Raw genomic sequence first — 16,342 nt, 5'->3', positions numbered from 1 at the left:
CACAGACATTGAATAATTGTAAATTTATTTGGTGTAAAACAATATTAGCCCAATTAACATTTGTTTTTTAATACATAATGTAAAATTTAGATGAGTTCTTGCATTAAATAACAATGGTATACAAAGGAGTTTAAACCGCGAAAGGAAAATTCTACCATAATAGCATGGAATCAAAGTACTGTGACATAATCTCTGACACAAAAAGATGAAATAAGATCATTGTCAGAGTGAAATTGTTTGTTTACACTAAAGTACTATTGTCTTAATGGAGATATGGCATTTCTATCAATTATATTGTCATCGTGTGGACAGACTGATCGTTTACATGAGGAGAACACTTGTCACTTGTAGGTTCACGAGGGCATTGTAATGGCTTGAGTGTGAAAGTTAGAGATCACTGAATGTGTAATTACATTGATGTGATGACGCAATGTGAAGGATGTGTGACAATACGCCCCGCTATTGTGTAAATGTGAAGGATGTGTGACAATACGCCCCGCCATAGTGTAAATGTGAAGGATGTGTGACAATATGCCCCGCCATTGTGTAAATGTGAAGGATGTGTGACAATACGCCCCGCCATTGTGTAAATGTGAAGGATGTGTGACAATACGCCCCGCCATTGTGTAAATGTGAAGGATGTGTGACAATACGCCCCGCCATAGTGTAAATGTGAAGGATGTGTGACAATACGCCCCGCCATTGTGTAAATGTGAAGGATGTGTGACAATACGCCCCGCCATTGTGTAAATGTGAAGGATGTGTGACAATACGCCCAGCCATTGTGTAAATGTGAAGGATGTGTGACAATACGCCCCGCCATTGTGTAAATGTGAAGGACGTGTCACTATGCTGTGTTAGGATAAACACATACTTTGGTTATATATACAGAATTTAGGGTAAAGCATATGGCTCTATTGATATAAACTATCATCACATGACAATTCATGTGTTAGGTATATTATAGAAAGCTCTAGGATTCTACAGTTAATATTGAATTATATGTTTATTAGTTCTTTTGCATTTCTTATAAGTAATTTGCCGTTTGTTCGCTTTATAAGCTCACCTGGTACAAAGAACCAAGGTGAGTTTATGCGATACCACAGCATCCAGTATCCAGATTTGACTGCATGGTAGCATCCTTATGGGGTGCTCTCTGAAAATGGTACAGTTGGTCTGGCTTACTTCATTGGGGGTGGTGCCAATAATGTCAATTTGGCTATTTCCATATCAATGACTTCTTCTCTGAAACTAAGCATTGGATAGCACTCATAATGCAATGATAGTATCCTTATGGGTTGGGAATTCAATATTGTACAAATGGTAGGACTGACCCCCCTGAGGGTCCTAAGAGGTGGGGCCAAAAGGGGTCAATATGGCAATTTCCATGTAAACAACTTCTTCGTTACTTTGCATTGAATAACTCTCATAATCATATGGTCTTTATATGGTGAGGATTCAAAATTAAGCAAATTTTGGTATAATTTTTGCTTTTTCTACTTGCATGAGTTTTTGTAATAATTACTAAAAAAAAACCCAGGTCATCTGGGCCTCTTGTTAATACCAACATAGATTTATCAATATCTTTGTTTTGTTCTTATTGTCTGGCTGGCATCAACTTTTCCTTTTAAACAACTTCTCTAAAATTAGAAGGCTAGAAACCCAGAATAGGCTACCAAGTTTTTTTTAAAATGAATAATCTTTACCTTCATTCAACATCAAAGGGGTCAAATATGCTAAAACCTTTGAATGACTTATTGTTGATCATTGGCATTCATGGGGCATTACATATTGAGACCATGTGACCAATGGTTGTCATGGCAAACAAACATGGCTTTAGATATTGGGTCATGTGACCATTGGTTGTCATGGCAAACAAACATGGCTTTAGATATTGGGACCATGTGACCAATGGTTGTCATGGCAAACAGACATGGCTTTAGATATTTCGTCATGTGATAAATGGTTGTCATAGAAACAAACATGGCTTTAGATGTTGGGACCAATTTTTTTATTGTGGCCATTGGTTGTCATGGAAACAAACGTGGCTTTAAATATTGGGTCATGTGACAAATGATTGTCATGGCAAACAAACATGGCTTTAGACATTGGGTCATGTGACCAATAGTTGTCATAGTAAACAAACAAACATTATTTTAGATGTTTATGAACTTGTCAGCATGCAATCTGTGACAATGTTGACTATATTTAGTTTTGTGATGTGTTGACCAGGCTATATCCTCTAGGGTTATGACAGGATGAGGACGCACAAAGAATGCCTACCACACTGGCCAAAGTGCATAGAGGTAGATGTGATAGCTCTGTGATTTATTTCTGCTTGGAGACTTTCTCAGCTGGATCACAGAGCGTCACTCGGCCAGTACAATAAGATAGCACGCGCCACATTATACTGCTGACCTTTCATCATTCCATCGCTATTGAAGAACTCTGTCGCATGGTTTGAAGCTAACTTCATTCCCTGATAAACCAGACATCAATCACCATCAAACATTTCACGTCAAAGCTTCAACTGTTCAATGTGTAATGGGGATATTTATTTGATGGATTTCATTTCATGATAAGAAGTTAAATTATTTGAATCTGCACTCATGATGATGAAAAGACAAAAACAGAATTTGAAACATCTCTACCTCAAAGAAAATAAATCAATTATGGAATATCCTTGTGGTTATTTTTAGATCAGACAATAGCAATATTTTGGTTTTAAAAATGTTGAGATAGCTACGCCTGTCATTGTTGAAATTTTATTTTACAGGAATTAACTGGATAATATTGGCAGTCACGAAAAGTTTTCAATCTGTTTGTCTGTCCTTGATATAAATTCATCCTTCTGTCTTTCATCGTTTATCTGTCAGTCTGTCTTTGATTCAGATTTTAATTGGTCCTATGGGTCTGTCTTTATATGTCATCTGCACCAGTATATAATGTCAAATTAACCGATTTTCTTGATCATAACTGAATTATCAGCCATCACTAAAAGTGTCTGTTTGGTCTGTCCTTCTGTCACTCGTACCCACAGATGAAGTGATATCATCGTGAAGGTACGTTAAACCCCTTAAACCTGTGTTGGTCTCTCTCTCTCTCTCTCTATATATATATATATATGATAAATTTAAAGAAAAATCCTTACGGACGAAATCTATAAGAAATAAAAACAATAACGACTGACTAGTGAGCGCTTTCGCCCCATTCAAGGGAGCTCTTCAGACTGTTTATTAAAGACGTATTATGACGTCATAATTCATGACGCCATTTCGTCCATAAGGATTTTTCTTTAAATTTATCATATTTATTACTTACGGATCGAGTGACTGGACTATGGATGAAGACAAAATTTCTCTTATTAAATGACGTCATGAATTATGACGTCATGATACGTCTTCAATAAACAGTCTGAAGAGCTCCCTTGAATGGGGCGAAAGCACTCACTAGTCAGTCGTTATTGTTTTTATTTCTTATCAATATATATATATATATCTCCCTCTCTCTCTCTCTCTATCTCTCTTTCCCTCACTCTCTCCCCTCTCTCTCTCTCTCTCTCTCTCTCTCTCTCCCTCCCTCTCTCTCTGTATATATACATATCTCTCTGCCTCGCTGTTGAAGTTGGAATTTCACATAGTTATGATAATGGTTGGGCTGTGCTTTAATCTCTTCTGATAATTCTGATTTTTAAAATAGAAAAACTAAAAAGAGGACAAATAAAAAAAAAAATCTGTAGTCATCTTTGACTCTTTGAATTATTGCATAGCTGATTTTATTCACAATCAAGTTAATTGCAGCAAACAGAAATACCAGAGTCAGTCAGTACACCTGTACCGAAATATCTTGTTGAAATCATGGCGAAAAATACTTGTTAAGCTGATAAAAGCATAATCACATATTAATGTAAAGATTTATGAAAGATTAGTGGTAAGATTTTATGATTTTCTTCCAAAAGACTCTTAATTAATATTAATAATGATTGTGAAAGAAGTAATCTGCATTATTAATATGTCCAAGATGAAGTCTAGAGATATTGGTAGTCTGTCCTGTATAGCACCAGATTGGGGATTCAGGGGAAAATGGATAAAAACAGAGACACCTGACTACGATGAGACTCAAGTAAAAGGGAGAATGGACGATTGGACTTGATGAAACTCAAAGTAAAGGGAAAAACGGACTATTGGACTTGATGAAACTCAAAATAAAAGGAAAAACGGACGATTGGACTTGATGAAACTCAAAGTAAAGGGAAAAACGGACTATTGGACTTGATGAAACTCAAAGTAAAAGGGAAAAACGGACGATTGGACTTGATGAAACTCAAAGCTTTATGAAACTAAAGGGAAAAACGGACTATTGGACTTGATGAAACTCAAAATAAAAGGAAAAATGGATTATTATACTTGATGAAACTCAAAGTAATGAAAAACGGACTATTGGACTTGATGAAACTCAAAATAAAAGGGAAAAATGGACGATTGGACTTGATGAAACTCAAAGTAAAAGGGAAAAACGGACTATTGGACTTGATGAAACTCAAAGTAAAAGGGAAAAACAAACTATTGGACTTGATGAATGACTCAAAGTAAAGGGAAAAAAAAACACATTGGATTGATGAAACTCAAAGTAAAAGGGAAAAACGGACGATTGGACTTGATGAAACTCAAAGTAAAAGGGAAAAACGGACGATTGGACTTGATGAAACTCAATAAAAGGAAAAAGACATTGACTTGATGAAACTCAAATAAAGGGAAAAACGGACATTGGACTTGATGAAACTCAAAGTAAAGGGAAAAAAGGACATTGGACTTGATGAAACTCAAAGTAAAAGGGAAAAACGGACGATTGGACTTGATGAAACTCAAAGTAAAGGAAAAAGGACGATTGGACTTGATGAAACTCAAAGTAAAGGAAAAACGGATATTGGACTTGATGATGAAACTCAAAGTAAAAGGGAAAAACGGACTATTGGACTTGATGAAACTCAAAATAAAAGGAAAAACGGACGATTGGACTTGATGAAACTCAAAGTAAAGGGAAAAACGGACTATTGGACTTGATGAAACTCAAAGTAAAAGGGAAAAACAAACTATTGGACTTGATGAAACTCAAAGTAAAGGGAAAAAACGATTGGACTTGATGAAACTCAAAGTAAAGGGAAAAACGGACGATTGGACTTGATGAAACTCAAAGTAAAAGGGAAAAACGGACGATTGGACTTGATGAAACTCAAAGTAAAGGGAAAAAAACTATTGGACTTGATGAAACTCAAAGTAAAGGGAAAAAAACGGACGATTGGACTTCATGAAACTCAAAATAAAAGGAAAAACGGACGATTGGACTTGATGAAACTCAAAGTAAAGGGAAAAACGGACGATTGGACTTCATGAAACTCAAAGTAAAAGGGAAAAACAAACTATTGGACTTGATGAAACTCAAAGTAAAAGGGAAAAACAAACTATTGGACTTGATGAAACTCAAAGTAAAAGGAAAAATGGATAATTATACTTGATGAAACTCAAAGTAATGAAAGACGGACTATTGGACTTGATGAAACTCAAAGTAATGAAAGACGGACTATTATACCTCTAATGTGAAATATCATTTTGTTACTGACTTGGAGGTGTACATATGAACTGCAGCTAGAGAAATGACATTTCACACTGGGGATATTTAATTTTTTTCAATCTTATTTGTCTGTCTTTCATTTTTTTTCTCTTCTTTGTCATTTTTCTTGCCTATATCCTTCCATCCTTTTATACTTTTCTCCTGCCTTTTCATTACTTCCATCCTTTTATCTTCCATCCTTTTTCTGTCCTTCCATCCTTCTTTATTGTACCTTATTATATTGTTTCTCAATTAAATCTACAAAATGGCTGTAGTATTTACAAATATACTTGAGTAATTGCTGTTTTTCCGTTGAAGACATTTCGTCGATATTATGCTATTATTCCAGTTGGCTGAGTTGATGCAGTGGAGTGACACCTTTTAAGTAATTGGAGCCCAGAATGGTCAAATAGTCAGTATTGTCCAAAGTGGTCAGTTACGGTCAGTTGCATGATTGCTCTATATGTGTCGGATTCTGAAACACAGGGAGCAGGTCCATTATTGACATTCAAAATGACCACTACTAAAAATTTCACAAAGTGTGTGGCTATATGAATATCATTGTTCAGATCATTTTATCATCCTTGATATCATGGACTCTTCCTATTCTAAGATTGGAAGAGTCCATTTATTGTGAAGTTATAAGGGTAAACAGTTTTTATTCTGGGAACTGATCATTTTGATCATGGCTAGATTAAACGACACCTTTCATATTTTCATACTGGATGTCTTTCTGTTATTTTGGAATGGATATCACAGTGATTTTTTGAACATATCTTGGCAGTGTTTTTATGGGTTTGGTATTGGTATTATTGGAGTTGAAGTGCTAAATGAACGACAGGACTGGAGAGGTTTTAAGGGACCATCAAATTAAAGACAATTTTTCTACCAACATATTACTGGTGATTGACCAGAACTGCTACCATGTGTCTAAAAAAGTACATAAAAATCTAAACTTACACATCCCTACTTATTAATAGATAGAAAACCAAACCAATTCAATGGTGCATTAATTATATAGAATTTCTGCAATGTTCAACAATCTTTTTTTTCGAAAAGATAATAAAAAAAAAACCATAATTATTGTTGCAATGATAATTAAGCAGCACCTTTAGAATGAATGTTAATGTGTTCACACAGTAGTGTAACTGACTGATTAGTACTCCATAAAAAAGCACAGTCACTTGTTACTTGTCAGGTCTGCTGATACATCATATAGCCAGTCCAACTATCAGTCTGTAATGTCTGTAATGTTGTGTATTGTCAGGAACTCTGCCTTGGGCCCACCAGGAGTCTTACACTCTACAGTCATAACTATATTTGATATAAATAGCTTTGCCGCTGTTCTCATTATTTTTCTGCCTTTTATTTTGTCGATAATATTGGGCCTTGCTTGATCAGCATTACACATTATTCCCCTGACGGGAATATGAAAGCAGCGTCACATCAGTATGAAATCAGTGTCACATTAGTATGAAAGCAGTGTCACATCAGTATGAAAGCAGTGTCAAAACAGAATGAAAGCAGTGTCATATATATATATCAGTGTCACAACAGTATGAAATCAGTGTCACAACAGTATGAAATCAGTGTCACAAAAGTATGAAATCAGTGTCATATCAGTATGAAATCAGTGTCACAACAGTATGAAATCAGTGTCACAACAGAATGAGATAAGTGTCACAACAGTATGAAATCAGTGTTACATGAAATCATTGTTACAACAGTATGAAATCAGTGTCACAACAGTATGAAATCAGTGAAACAACAGTATGAAGTCAGTATCACAACAGTATGAAGTCAGTATCATTTCAGTATGAAATCAGTGTCATTTCAGTTTGAAATCAGTGTCACATAAGTATGAATCAGTTTCATTTCAGTATGAAATTAGTGTCACAACAGTATGAAATCAGTGTCACAACAGTATGAAATCAGTGTCACATCAGTATGAAATCAGTGTCACAACAGTATGAAATCAGTGTCACAACAGTATTAAAATCAGTGTCACAACAGTATGAAATCAGTGTCACAACAGTATGAAATCATTGTTATAACATTATGAAATCAGTGTCACAACAGTATGAAATCAGTATTACAACAATATGAAATCAGTGTCACAAAAGTATGAAATCAGTGTCACATGAAATCGGTGTCACAACCATATGAATTCAGTGTCACAACAGTATGAAGTCAGTGTCACAGCAGTATGGAATCTGTGTCACAACAGTATGAAGTCAGTGTCACAACAGTATGAAATCAGTGTCACAACAGTATGAAATCAGTGTCACAACAGTATGAAGTCAGTGTCACAACAGTATGAAATCACTGTCATATCAGTAAGAAATCAGTGTCACATCAGTAAGAAATCAGTGTCATTTCAGTATGAAATTAGTGTCACATATGTTTGAGACAAATGAGGCAGCAGTTTGACATCAATTAGACATTGTGACTCCCTGACCGAGATGTGTCCATGAACTGTGACAAATGATAATAACAGTTAGTGAGCTGTAGTTCTCCTGTTGAGATGGAGGCTGTCACAGTCAATAGGTGTCGACCAGGTGTATGGCCCCAGCTGCTGGACTAAACACACTTGGCTCTGTGTTCCTGTGTGAACACTAGATACATTGCTTCCTATAAATATAGACTTGATCTGATTTACTAAGGAAGTAAAATGGTTGTGACAAGAAAGGAGAATCCAGAGAAGTTGTGTAACCTTCAGGAGATACGGACTTAAATCTGCTGTAACCTGGTACAGATCTGCTGTAACCTTCAGGAGATACATACTTAAGTCTGCTGTAACTTGGTACAGATCTGTTGTAACCTTCAGGAGATACATACTTAAATCTGCTGTAACCTGGTACAGATCTGCTGTAACCTTCAGGAAATACATACTTAAATCTGCTGTAACCTGGTACAGATCTGCTGTAACCTGGTACAGATCTGCTGTAGCCTGGTACAGATCTGCTGTAACCTTCAGGAAATATATACTTAAATCTGCTGTAACCTGGTACAGATCTGCTGTAACCTGGTACAGATCTGCTATAACCTGGTACAGATCTGCTGTTACCTGGTACAGATCTGCTGTTACCTGGTACAGATCTGCTGTAGCCAGGTACAGATCTGCTGTAGCCTGGTACAGATCTGCTATAACCTGGTACAGATCTGCTATAGCCTGGTACAGATCTGCTATAACCTGGTATAGATCTGCTGTAGCCTGGTACAGATCTGCTGTAACCTGGTACAGATCTGCTGTAGCCTGGTACAGATCTGCTGTAGCCTGGTACAGATCTGCTATAGCCTGGTACAGATCTGCTATAACCTGGTACAGATCTGCTATAACCTGGTACAGATCTGCTATAACCTGGTACAGATCTGCTGTAACCTGGTACAGATCTGCTATAACCTGGTACAGATCTGCTATAACCTGGTACAGATCTGCTGTAACCTTCAGGAAATACAGACTTAAATCTGCTGTAACCTGGTACAGATCTGCTGTAACCTTCAGGAAATACAGTCTTAAATCTGCTGTAACCTGGTACAGATCTGTTGTAACCTTCAGGAAATAAAAACTTAAATCTGCTGTTACCTGGTACAGATCTGCTGTAACCTGGTACAGATCTGCTATAACCTGGTACAGATCTGCTGTAACCTGGTACAGATCTGCTATAACCTGGTACATATTTGCTATAACCAGGTACAGATCTGCTATAACCTGGTACAGATCTGCTATAACCTGAACAGATCTGCTGTAACCTGGTACAGATCTGCTGTAACCTTCAGGAAATACATACTTAAATCTGCTGTAGCCTGGTACAGATCTGCTGTAACCTACAGGAAATACAGACTTAAATCTGCTGTAACCTGGTACAGATCTGCTGTAACCTGGTACAGATCTGTTGTAACCTTCAGGAAATACAGACTTAAATCTGCTGTAACCTGGTACAGATCTGCTGTAACCTTCAGGAGATACGGACTTAAATCTGCTGTAACCTGGTACAGATCTGCTATAACCGGGTACAGATCTGCTGTAACCTGGTACAGATCTGCTATAACCTGGTACAGATCTGCTGTAGCCTGGTACAGATCTGCTATAACCTGGTACAGATCTGCTGTAGCCTGGTACAGATCTGCTATAGCCTGGTACAGATCTGCTATAACCTGGTACAGATCTGCTGTAACCTGGTACAGATCTGTTGTAACCTGGTACAGATCTGCTATAACCTGGTACAGATCTGCTGTAGCCTGGTACAGATATGTTGTAGCCTGGTACAGATCTGCTGTAGCCTGGTACAGATCTGCTGTAGCCTGGTACAGATCTGCTGTAACCTGGTACAGATCTGCTGTAACCTGGTACAGATCTGCTGTAACCTGGTTCAGATCTGCTGTAGCCTGGTACAGATCTGCTATAACCTGGTACAGATCTGCTGTAACCTTCATCATGTGACTTTCAAAGGTGTGCATGGAATTACCAATTACTATGATACAGGCATACAGTTTGTTGTTACCTCAGAAAAAAATACAATTCCTGTAAATCATCAGGTTTGTAATAGTTTGCTGCAACACTTTGCTGTGAATTTGAGCTTAACAAAACTGTGTGTGTTCAAAAATTCAGAACAACCTTATAAATATATTACCTTATAGCCTATAAAGATTAAGTGGTGCTGTTGATTATTGCTGAGAGAACCAAGAAAATTGGCTGTAAGGTGATGTTCTCATACTGCACCTGTGAGAAGACACCAGACTTTGTGTTTATATCTACTGTAACCTTGAACTGACCGTTACAGAGATGCTCTTATTGTTGCTATGAAGACCCAGATATTCAGAAGTCATGAAATCTACAATCTACCTGTGACAAGACCCGAGGCTGTTTAACCATTTCTCAGAACCTGTGAGAAGACACAAGGCTGTTTAATCATTTCTCTGAACCTGTGACAAGACCCAAAGCTGTTTAACCATTTCTCTGAACCTGTGACAAGACATTAGGCTTTTAGCCATTTCTCTGAACCTGTGACAAGACATTAGGCTTTTAGCCATTTCTCTGAACCTGTGACAAGACATTAGGCTTTTAACCAATTTCTCTGAACCTGTGACAAGACCCGAGGCTGTTTAACCATTTCTCTGAACCTGTGACAAGACACAAGGCTGTTTAATCATTTCTCTGAACCTGTGACAAGACACAAGGCTGTTTAATCATTTCTCTGAACCTGTGACAAAACATTAGGCTTTTAACCAATTTCTCTGAACCTGTGACAAGACACAAGGCTGTTTAATCATTTCTCCGAACCTGTGACAAGACATTAGGCTTTTAACCAATTTCTCTGAACCTGTGACAAGACATTAGGCTTTTAACCAATTTCTCTGAACCTGTGACAAGACATTAGGCTTTTAACCAATTTCTCTGAACCTGTGACAAGACATTAGGCTTTTAACCAATTTCTCTGAACCTGTGACAAGACACAAGGCTGTTTAATCATTTCTCTGAACCTGTGACAAGACCCGAGGCTGTTTAATCATTTCTCTGAACCTGTGACAAGACACAAGGATGTTTAACCATTTCTCTGAACCTGTGAAAAGATTTGTGGCTCTGAATGCTTAAATCTACAGTAATGTATTAATTGTTTTAGCTGAACCTGTGAGAAGACACTGTCGATGTTTCCCTGAATTAAATGCATTGTTGGACATTTAGCCAGTGCAAGCTAAGTATATTGATGTAGGAGTCGTAGTAATTGTTGTGGACGGTGATTGGGTGTATAGGTACAACTCCATCAATACCCATTGTTACGTAAAGCTGTGAGTGACATTGGCTGCTAGTGACATAGCTACCATACTGATGTACAGTGGACGGGGCTACATACACCTCATTGTACTGGAAATCTTTATTTGACATAATGCTCTGATACCATTGGATTCTTTGTGGCTCCACGGTACTATAGACTGGCAGGCCGACCTGTTGTATTGTGACACACAGCTCTGTATGTTGATCTCGCTGTATTAACTTCCAATTGATCCAATATCTTCGTAAATATCTTAATACATGGACAAGTTCTTGTGTGAAATTCTACATCTTAAACTCTGCTTGACTTGACTCCAATTCGTGTGATGCTGTTAAGAAGCATTATTAACACTATAAGTCACATGTGGTTTTGTACCGAAGATGAATTACAAAAAACTATACCTATTTTTCATTGAGAATTGAGCCTATGTGACCTAACCCGAAGGCCTGCTGTGAATCTCTAACATTGCAAACGTATCTTGATAGGACTTTTGCATGTAAAGAAATAATAGAGAAATTGCTGTGTTTATACGAGTTCTACCGATTGTTCTGACGATCAGAGACCATATATATTACTGCTGTGTAGAGTGATCTACGGTTCAAAATGTCAAGCAATATTCATTGATTTGACAAAATCTGCCGTTTAACTGTGTAAACTACCACATACAATAATTTAAGCTAAAACTGTCTCAGATATTTTCACCCAGCAGAGTTGGAGCTGGGTTTTTTGTCTCTAGACTGGAAGGTGATTTGACGTGCGGGGAGAATTTGTGGCATCATACAAAAATAGATAGGAATTTTGAATTTCACTGGAAGCATGTTAAAACCACCTCAATGCGGTAAGTACATAAGTCTGTACCGATCATTTGTAATATCACTTTATATATCAGCAAATGTCATGTTAAGATATCAACAGGAAAATCATATAAAAAATCTGCAAAAAATGGTATGTAAAATGTCTGCAGAAAAAGGCATCATGGAGCTTCCCAGAATGGTACAGTAAGGATCTGCATAAATTGTCATATAGATAAGAATAATTGTATAAGATACCAAAAAAAATATCTATTTATTTATTGAGTAAAAAAAATGCCACAAAAATATTTGTACTTATTACTTTGACATCAGCAAGCAAGTTATTACAGTGACGCAAGATTAATATTTAGAACTATCAGATATGGATCTATCATAAATTGTCTTTATAACATTATAGATAGGTTTTACAATATCTCTGTAATTACGATGATGTGTCTTTAGATCTGAGGTTGTAATTACAATGTTGTGTCTGTAGATCTGAGGTTGTAATTACAATGTTGTGTCTGTAGATCTGAGGTTGTAATTACAATGTTGTCTCTGTAGATCTGAGGTTGTAATTACAATGTTGTGTCTGTAGATCTGAGGTTGTAATTACAATGATGTGTCTGTAGATCTGAGGTTGTAATTACAATGTTGTGTCTGTAGATCTGAGGTTGTAATTACAATGTTGTGTCTGTAGATCTGAGGTTGTAATTACATTGTTGTCTGTAGATCTGAGGTTGTAATTACGATGTTGTCTGTAGATCTGAGGTTGTAATTACAATGTTGTCTGTAGATCTGAGGCTGTAATTACAATGTTGTGTCTGTAGATCTGAGGTTGTAATTACAATGTTGTGTCTGTAGATCTGAGGTTGTAATTACGATGTTGTCTGTAGATCTGAGGTTGTAATTACAATGTTGTGTCTGTAGATCTGAGGTTGTAATTACAATGTTGTGTCTGTAGATCTGAGGATGTAATTACAATGTTGTGTCTGTAGATCTGAGGTTGTAATTACGATGTTGTCTGTAGATCTGAGGTTGTAATTACAATGTTGTCTGTAGATCTGAGGCTGTAATTACAATGTTGTCTCTGTAGATCTGAGGTTGTAATTATATTGTGTTGTGTCTGTAGATCTGAGGTTGTAATTACAATGTTGTGTCTGTAAATCTGAGGTTGTAATTACAATGTTGTGTCTGTAAATCTGAGGTTGTAATTACAATGTTGTGTCTGTAAATCTGAGGTTGTAATTACAATGTTGTCTGTAGATCTGAGGTTGTAATTACATTGTTGTCTGTAGATCTGAGGTTGTAATTACAATGCTGTGTCTGTAGATCTGAGGTTGTAATTACAATGTTGTGTCTGTAGATCTGAGGTTGTAATTACAATGTTGTGTCTGTAGATCTGAGGTTGTAATTACAATGTTGTCTCTGTAGATCTGAGGTTGTAATTACAATGTTGTGTCTGTAGATCTGAGGTTGTAATTACAATGATGTGTCTGTAGATCTGAGGTTGTAATTACAATGTTGTGTCTGTAGATCTGAGGTTGTAATTACAATGTTGTGTCTGTAGATCTGAGGTTGTAATTACATTGTTGTCTGTAGATCTGAGGTTGTTATTACGATGTTGTCTGTAGATCTGAGGTTGTAATTACAATGTTGTCTGTAGATCTGAGGCTGTAATTACAATGTTGTGTCTGTAGATCTGAGGTTGTAATTACAATGTTGTGTCTGTAGATCTGAGGTTGTAATTACGATGTTGTCTGTAGATCTGAGGTTGTAATTACAATGTTGTGTCTGTAGATCTGAGGTTGTAAGTACAATGTTGTGTCTGTAGATCTGAGGTTGTAATTACAATGTTGTGTCTGTAGATCTGAGGTTGTAATTACGATGTTGTCTGTAGATCTGAGGTTGTAATTACAATGTTGTCTGTAGATCTGAGGCTGTAATTACAATGTTGTCTCTGTAGATCTGAGGTTGTAATTATATTGTTGTGTCTGTAGATCTGAGATTGTAATTAAGATATTGTCTCTGTAGATCTGAGGCTGTAATTACAATGTTGTGTCTGTAAATCTGAGGTTGTAATTGCGATGTTGTCTCTGTAAATCTGAGGTTGTAATTACAATGTTGTGTTTGTAGATTGAGGTTGTAATTACAATGTTGTCTCTGTAGATCTGAGGTTGTAATTACAATGTTGTTTGTAGATCTGAGGTTGTAATTACAATGTTGTCTCTGTAGATCTGAGGCTGTAATTACAATGTTGTGTCTGTAAATCTGAGGTTGTAATTGCGATGTTGTCTCTGTAAATCTGAGGTTGTAATTACAATGTTGTGTTTGTAGATCTGAGGTTGTAATTACAATGTTGTCTCTGTAGATCTGAGGTTGTAATTACAATGTTGTGTTTGTAGATCTGAGGTTGTAATTACAATGTTGTCTCTGTAGATCTGAGGTTGTAATTACAATGTTGTGTCTGTAGATCTGAGGTTGTAATTACAATGTTGTCTCTGTAGATCTGAGGTTGTAATTACAATGTTGTGTCTGTAGATCTGAGGTTGTAATTACAATGTTGTCTCTGTAGATCTGAGGTTGTAATTACAATGTTGTCTCTGTAGATCTGAGGTTGTAATTACAATGTTGTGTCTGTAGATCTGAGGTTGTAATTACAATGTTGTGTCTGTAAATCTGAGGTTGTAATTACAATGTTGTGTCTCTGTAGATCTGAGGTTGTAATTACGATGTTGTCTGTAGATCTGAGGTTGTAATTACAATGTTGTCTGTAGATCTGAGGCTGTAATTACAATGTTGTCTCTGTAGATCTGAGGTTGTAATTACAATGTTGTGTCTGTAGATCTGAGGTTGTAATTACAATGTTGTGTCTGTAGATCTGAGGTTGTAATTACAATGTTGTCTCTGTAGATCTGAGGTTGTAATTACAATGTTGTGTCTGTAGATCTGAGGTTGTAATTACGATGTTGTCTCTGTAGATCTGAGGTTGTAATTACAATGTTGTGTTTGTAGATCTGAGGTTGTAATTACAATGTTGTCTCTGTAGATCTGAGGCTGTAATTACAATGTTGTGTCTGTAGATCTGAGGTTGTAATTGCGATGTTGTCTCTGTAAATCTGAGGTTGTAATTACAATGTTGTGTTTGTAGATCTGAGGTTGTAATTACATTGTTGTCTGTAGATCTGAGGTTGTAATTACATTGTTGTCTGTAGATCTGAGGTTGTAATTACGATGTTGTCTCTGTAGATCTGAGGTTGTAATTACAATGTTGTGTCTGTAGATCTGAGGTTGTAATTACAATGTTGTCTCTGTAGATCTGAGGTTGTAATTACAATGTTGTGTCTGTAGATCTGAGGTTGTAATTACAATGTTGTGTCTGTAGATCTGAGGTTGTAATTACAATGTTGTGTTTGTAGATCTGAGGTTGTAATTACAATGTTGTGTCTGTAGATCTGAGGTTGTAATTACAATGTTGTCTCTGTAGATCTGAGGTTGTAATTACAATGTTGTGTTTGTAGATCTGAGGTTGTAATTACAATGTTGTCTCTGTAGATCTGAGGTTGTAATTACAATGTTGTGTCTGTAGATCTGAGGTTGTAATTACAATGTTGTGTCTGTAGATCTGAGGTTGTAATTACAATGTTGTGTCTGTAGATCTGAGGTTGTAATTACAATGTTGTGTCTGTAGATCTGAGGTTGTAATTACAATGTTGTGTCTGTAGATCTGAGGTTGTAATTACAATGTTGTCTCTGTAGATCTGAGGTTGTAATTACAATGTTGTCTCTGTAGATCTGAGGTTGTAATTACAATGTTGTCTCTGTAGATCTGAGGTTGTAATTACAATGTTGTTCTGTAGATCTGAGGTTGTAATTACAATGTTGTCTGTAGATCTGAGGTTGTAATTACAATGTTGTCTCTGTAGATCTGAGGTTGTAATTACAATGTTGTGTTTGTAGATCTGAGGTTGTAATTACAATGTTGTCTCTGTAGATCTGAGGTTGTAATTACAATGTTGTGTCTGTAGATCTGAGGTTGTAATTACAATGTTGTCTCTGTAGATCTGAGGTTGTAATTACAATGTTGTCTGTAGATCTGAGCTGTAATTACAATGTTGTCTGTAGATCTGAGTTGTAATTACAATGTTGTCTGTAGATCTGAGGTTG

At 36.5% G+C, this 16,342-nt stretch overlaps 1 protein-coding gene across 1 annotated transcript in view; it reads left to right on the top strand.

The window, feature by feature from the left end:
• LOC138310819 (dual specificity calcium/calmodulin-dependent 3',5'-cyclic nucleotide phosphodiesterase 1A-like) overlaps positions 1–16,342 on the top strand; it is a 237,084-nt gene that overhangs the window by 110,755 nt on the left and 109,987 nt on the right. The gene's annotated exons all lie outside the window — the stretch shown is intronic.

Source organism: Argopecten irradians, chromosome 16 (genome assembly GCF_041381155.1).
Source record: "Argopecten irradians isolate NY chromosome 16, Ai_NY, whole genome shotgun sequence".
In the NCBI taxonomy this organism is placed as follows: Eukaryota; Metazoa; Mollusca; class Bivalvia; order Pectinida; family Pectinidae; genus Argopecten; species Argopecten irradians.
Note: the sequence above shows the minus strand (reverse complement) of the source record. Positions and strands in the feature narration are given on the sequence as shown.